Source organism: Scyliorhinus torazame, chromosome 15 (genome assembly GCF_047496885.1).
Source record: "Scyliorhinus torazame isolate Kashiwa2021f chromosome 15, sScyTor2.1, whole genome shotgun sequence".
NCBI lineage: Eukaryota > Metazoa > Chordata > Chondrichthyes > Carcharhiniformes > Scyliorhinidae > Scyliorhinus > Scyliorhinus torazame.
Genome location: NC_092721.1, coordinates 186842302 through 186848429, shown reverse-complemented (window position 1 = coordinate 186848429; position 6128 = coordinate 186842302).

The window sequence follows — 6128 nt, the reverse complement described above, 5'->3', positions numbered from 1 at the left end:
TGGGGCCTCACCTGTAGCTAGTGAGGATATAAAGATTTCTGTCAATGCCCCAGAACTTTCCTTCCTTGCCTCCCTCAGTATTCTGGGATAGATTCCATCAGGCTCTGGGGGCTTATCTACCTTAATGTTGTAGCCACCTAAAGTGGCTGATTCCCTATTAATTTGGCCAAAACACGATTTAAAATGGCTAACCGAAAAGGCTGATGGGAAAAGCAGCCAACAGGACACAAACGGACAGCTGCAGACAGAATAGCGTATTTGGATCTGGGGAAGTCGGCCCAGATCGATACCTAAGACTATTAGCAGCACATCAACACAGACATCTGCCGTTTAATCGGCTATCCCCGGGAACAATTGCAACATATTAGCAATTGAATGCCGGGCCAGACCTTTTGGCGCCTGCAGTGGCCGAAACAAAGACAGGTGAACGACCACCCCCCGATCGAGGAATCGCCCCGTTATTGGACGTATCGAACCCAGTGATTGGGAACAAGTCCAATTACTTCGGACTCAGGGTCAAGGGCCGCCCCTAGAGGCGGGAAGCCCCTGGGCCCTATAAAGTGAGCGGCCAAGTTCAGATCTCTCTCTCTCTCCCTTCTTCACCTGCTCGCAACCTTCGCAAGAACCTTCAACAAAGAACCGTAAGTCTGACTCCAGCGATCGCTACCCGATAGAGATTCCTAGCCATCGACCCGTATCAGCCTTTTGAATCCCGCAGGCCAGATCCAATTTGATAAACTATTTGTTTCCCTGACCTGGTGGGCCATCTCCTAAAGTTAAGCATTGGCCTGTAGTGGTAGGTTTTGATATAGATAGTAGGATTATTGTGTAAGTATTGATTGCTGTACATAATAAATGACCGTTGATTTCAATCTTACTAAGCGGTGTGCTGACTTATTAATCAGAACTCGAGCTTGAACCACATGGTGGTATCAGAAAGATACCTGGCGACTCGTGAGGAAAGATGACATAATCAGAGCTAATAAAACTAAGGCTAAAAAGAGCAACATAATTGGCGACTCTGCCGGGACCCGACATAGAAGTGGAAATCCACTCCGGGAGAACCCCAGAAATTTGAATAGAATCCAATCGGAAACAAAAACAAAAAAAAACACAAGTGTTCGGGTTAATAATTCACAATTCGGAAGTGTGTGTATGCATGCGTAACTAACAGGGTTATAAGGTAAACCTGATAGATTTTTGTTGCGTCAAAACTGTCGGAAGTCGGTATTTTCGGAAATTAGCGCAAGCCGTACCCGCATCTACAACACCACCTTAGCCCCCTGTTCCAAATTTGAACGTAGCGAGCAGATAAGAGAGATGGCCATGCAGGCAATGCAGGCAATGCAACACCTCATGAACCCTGAAGAATTTGCGGTTGCACCGATCAGCAGCATTAAAGTGGGACAGTGTCCCATTTGGGAAGTGGAAATTCAGAAATTTCTACAGGGCAAAGGATGGCCCGCGTGGAGTGGTTTCTGTAATAATGACGACGCAGGTCCTGGAAGTATAGGGCATACTTGGTGGGAGAACATAAGTGAAATTCATAAGAAAAGCTTAGCAAAAACGCGCAAGCCGATGGCAATCGTGTCCTGCATGGCACAATTGCGAGGCACAGAGGAGGTCGTCGGGACGCTCCGAAAAGAAATAGAAGGCATACATCGAATGAGTAAAATCGATGTATGCGAGATGGAAAAAGAGAACCTGGAATTGAAAAGGCAGTTAGAAGCCAAGGACGAAGAGGTGGCTGACGCCAAACGGGGTCACCAGTCTTGTCTGGCGCATTTTAGCAGTTTTCAATCCCAGTATGAGAAGGCTTATCAGGACACGCAGCGTGCAGTCCTGGTTAAGAAAGAGACAGAGAAGCAGGTGGAGACGCTACAGAAGCAATGTAGTGATCTCAAGGCTGCCTTGAGAGCGCTCCACGCGGCAACCACGGAACAAAGGCAGAGTACCTTAGACCATGCGAAGTGCCGAAAGCAAATTGCAGACCTGCAATCAATGCTTTCTGTCCAAAAGGGATTCCAAGACACCTTTGGGGAAAGTTTAGAACAGGGAGACGGCCCTGATTGGGAAGAACTGCAAGAGACAGCGCAGAGATATGTTCAGGGAACATGTGCGCAGAGAAAGCCCCAAAGGAGGAAAGCACCCTCACTCCCCACACAGCAAGTAACACAGGCTCCCATGAACCCTGTAACAACCCACCGCACAGCCACAGCAGACGAGGCTGAAGTTTTATATTCCACCACCCTCACAGTGACCCAATTACAGGACGCGTGTGCTAAAATCACACCGTTCCTCCCCGCTTCAGACCCACACCATTTCTTTGCCACCGTCAAACACCAGGCGACCTTGTACGGCCTGGATGAGAAAGAGCAGGTAAAACTCACGGTCCTCAGCTTAGACCCATCGGTCGCAGCAGCCCTTCCCGACACACAGAATGTAGGAGGAGGCACCCTTGCAGAAATGCATACCGCGATCCTGGATGCGATCGGGTATAACCGGGGCGACCCCGTAGATGGCCTAAATAACTGCAGACAGAAAAAGTCTGAACACCCCACAGCGTTCGCTGGACGCTTGTGGATTCATTTTGAAGCCGTTTTCGGAAACGTAGACCGTGCCCATTTGTCCGCAGACAATATGGCCAAATGGACCCGCACCCTTATCTCCCATGCCACGGAAGCAGGACAGAATGCCTGTAGTAATTATGACCCCTCGGAGGAGGCTCATAATGAGAAGTGGGTGGTCAAAAGATTGTCCCGCGTTTGGGAACAAGCGGCTCACAGTAAACCCGCAGCTAGAACCCCCGAGGAAAACCAAGCCGCCGCAGACGTGCAGGAAGTAAGAACCACTCTTCACAACCCCGCCTGGGTAAACGAGGGAAAGAGCAGCCCCCCCAGCAAAACCGCAAGAATGCTACAATTGCGGACAGTTGGGACATTTTGCCAAAGAATGCAAGGCCCCTAAAAAACCACAGAGAGCCCAACAGACAGGCACTCTCAATAAGAAAAAGGCAGAGCCCATACATAGCGTTAGCGCCCAGTCCGATCAGACAGACCTGACCGGAACGGACTGACGGTGTACAGGCTCCCCCAGTTGGGGCTGCGATACCCTTTGGGATAGGTCAGGACGACCCGTAGTCTCAGCAAAGGTTAGGGGACAGCCGATCTAGCTTCTCTGGGACACAGGAGGGTCCCGCACAACCTTAAATTCCTCCACCCTTGGTAAGGACACGTGGCCCACCACAGCCACTATCACCCTCCTTGGCTGGAGACCAGGGATCCTAATTTCAGGAGAAGGGGTTGGCCATTTGGGGCTGAGATGAAGATATATTTTTTCACTCAATCGGTTGTGAATCTTTGGAATTCTTCACCGCAGGGGTTCAGTCAATGAACCTATTCAAAACTGTGATCAATAGATTTTCAGGGACTAAGGAAATTAAGGGACTTCAGCCCTGATTCTACTGAATGGCAGAGTAGATGTGATTTATTTAGCGAATGCAACGTCCCTAAGCCAAGCAGTTTCTTCCAGTGCTGCTGTGTTGAGTGCGGATAGGCCTCCACTGAGTCTGAGGATTGGACATTCTTCGATGATGTGGTGCGCAGTTTGCTCTCTGCCACGGGCACAAAGGGGTTGACACTAATGCCCCATCTGCAGAGGTTGGCCAAGCAGGGGCTGTGGCTGGTCCTGAACCTGTTAAGGGTGGACCACTCTTTCCTAGTCAAAGTCCAACAGCCTAAAGTCGGCCACAAGATGTACGAGCAGAAATATGCTCCGGGGCCAAATGGCCTCGTCTTGCTCCGTTTGTCCTCCTTCGGTCCCAGAATTTCAGTCAACATGACAACATGTGAGTAATCAGAAACAAAACTTAATTAAATGTAAGACTGTCCTACTTTTCTGCACTGGAGTACATGCTCATTTCTAGAAGCAAACAAAACACACGGCCTAAAAAACGGCACTATTCTATTTGCATGTGTACAATACCACTGGAACTGCTCAATCTTGTAATAGGATCTTTCATCTTGTCAACACTCTTGTTTCTGAGTCAGACAGTTGTGGGATTAAGTGTCACTCAGGGGGTTGAGCAGAATATCTAGGTGGGCATTCCAGGACAGTACTAAGGGAGCGTTGCCCTGTCAGAGGTGCTGTCTTTCTGATACAACATTAAACCGGAGCCCCACTTGCCTTCCCAGGTGAAAGCAAATGAACGTTGGGTTCAACTGTCCAAAGGAGAGAGGACAGTCCTCCCTGGTGACTTGGCCAATATTGATCGTTCAACCAAAAACACTTTAAAAAAAACAATTACCTGCAGATGTGTTGCTGTGTCTGGGATCTTGCTGTGCATACATTAATTGCAGGATTTGCTATGTTAGAACAGTGACTAAAAGGGGCAGCACGGTGGCGCAGTGGGTTAGCACTGTTGCCTCACGGCGCCAAGGTCCCAGGTTCGATCCCGGCTCTGGGTCACTGTCCGTGTGGAGTTTGCACATTCTCCCCGTGTTTGCGTGGGTTTCGCCCCCACAACCCAAAAATGTGCAAGCTAGGTGAATTGGCCACGCTAAATTTCCCCTTAATTGGGAAAAAATGAATTAGGTACTGTCATGTGAGAGTAACTTTAAGACATGGATGTTTAAGCAATGTACCTTTAGGAAAACAGTGATGTCCGAGAGTGGGTGGAGCTGGGCTTTAGACCAGCCATTTTGAAGTTTAGTTTTGCAGTTTGGAGGAAAAGAACTGGGTGTGTGTCTGTGTTTTGCAGTGAGCTGGATCTCTGCCATGAAAGACTATCTCTGGATCATTTGGGTGATTTAAAGTAAAGCCTTTAACCTGATAAGATGTTAAGTCTCTTGGAAGTTTGAAGGAACATTTTAAGGAATTATTTACTGTTGCAATATTTACTGAGTTATCTTTGAAGTAAGGGATGTTAAGAGATCCAATGTTTATTTAATGTGTTAAGTTGAGTTCATGGAATAAACATTGTTTAAAAACCCACGTGTCCATAATTGTAATCCCACACCTAGGGGACAAGCCTTGTACCAGGAAAAGCAACAAATACATTAAAAAGAGAGGTTGGTTGAACTCCATGATACATTTTGGGGTTCTGAAAACGCCTCGCCAATAACAATTGGGGGCTCGTCCTGGATAAAAGCCTATCTATTCGATTGGCTGTTGTGAACTTAAAGACAGTGAAGGATTGTTGCTTTACCGGTGTGGTATTTTAGTTTAAGTGGGGAGAGTGTTGTGAACAATGGCTCTTTCTGAGGCTCAGACATTTTTGGGGGTGGAGAAGGTCACACGTAGTACTTTACGGACAGAAACGAAAAACAAACTGTTAGATTTGGCAAGAACATTGCAGTTAACATTACCTGATAAAATGCGAAAAGATGAGGTAATTATGGCGGAGGTTCAGCATTTAAAGTTGCCTGAGATAGAGTTTGACTCATTGGAAATGGCAAAAATTCAGTTGCAAATTAAACAAATGGAACATGAGAAAGAATTAAAGTGGCTTGCATACAAGAGTGAGAGAGAGGAAAAAGAAAGAGAAAGAGAGAGAGAGGAAAAAGAAAGAGAAAGAGAGAGAGAGGAAAAAGAAAGAGAAAGAGAGAGAGAGGAAAAAGAAAAAGAGAGAGAAGAAAGGGGAAAAGAAAGAATAGCCCTAGCAGAACAAAAATGAAAAGAAAGGGAGATACAGATCAGGGAAAAAGATAAAGAGAGGGAGTTTGAACTTCAGAAAATTGCCATGAAACATGACAATCAGTTAAAATTGGCAGACATAAAGGGACACGTACAGTTGGAGGAGATGGATGAGGATAATGAGACAGAGCGTCATAGTCGAAGACGTGGTGAGGATCTATTTAAGTATGTCCAAGCATTGCCAAGGTTTTACGAGAAGGAAGTGGAACCTTTTTCATTTCATTTGAGAAGGTAGCTAAACAAATGAAATGGTCACAGGACATGTAGGTGTTACTGATTCAAACAAAGCTGGTAGGTAGAGCTAGTAAGTGTTTGCATCACTATCGGAGGAGGTATCTGTAACGTATGAGGAGGTGAAAAAATCCATCTTAAGTGCATATGAGCTAGTGCCTGAAGCTTACAGACAAAGGTTCAGAAATTTAAGGAAAGAATTT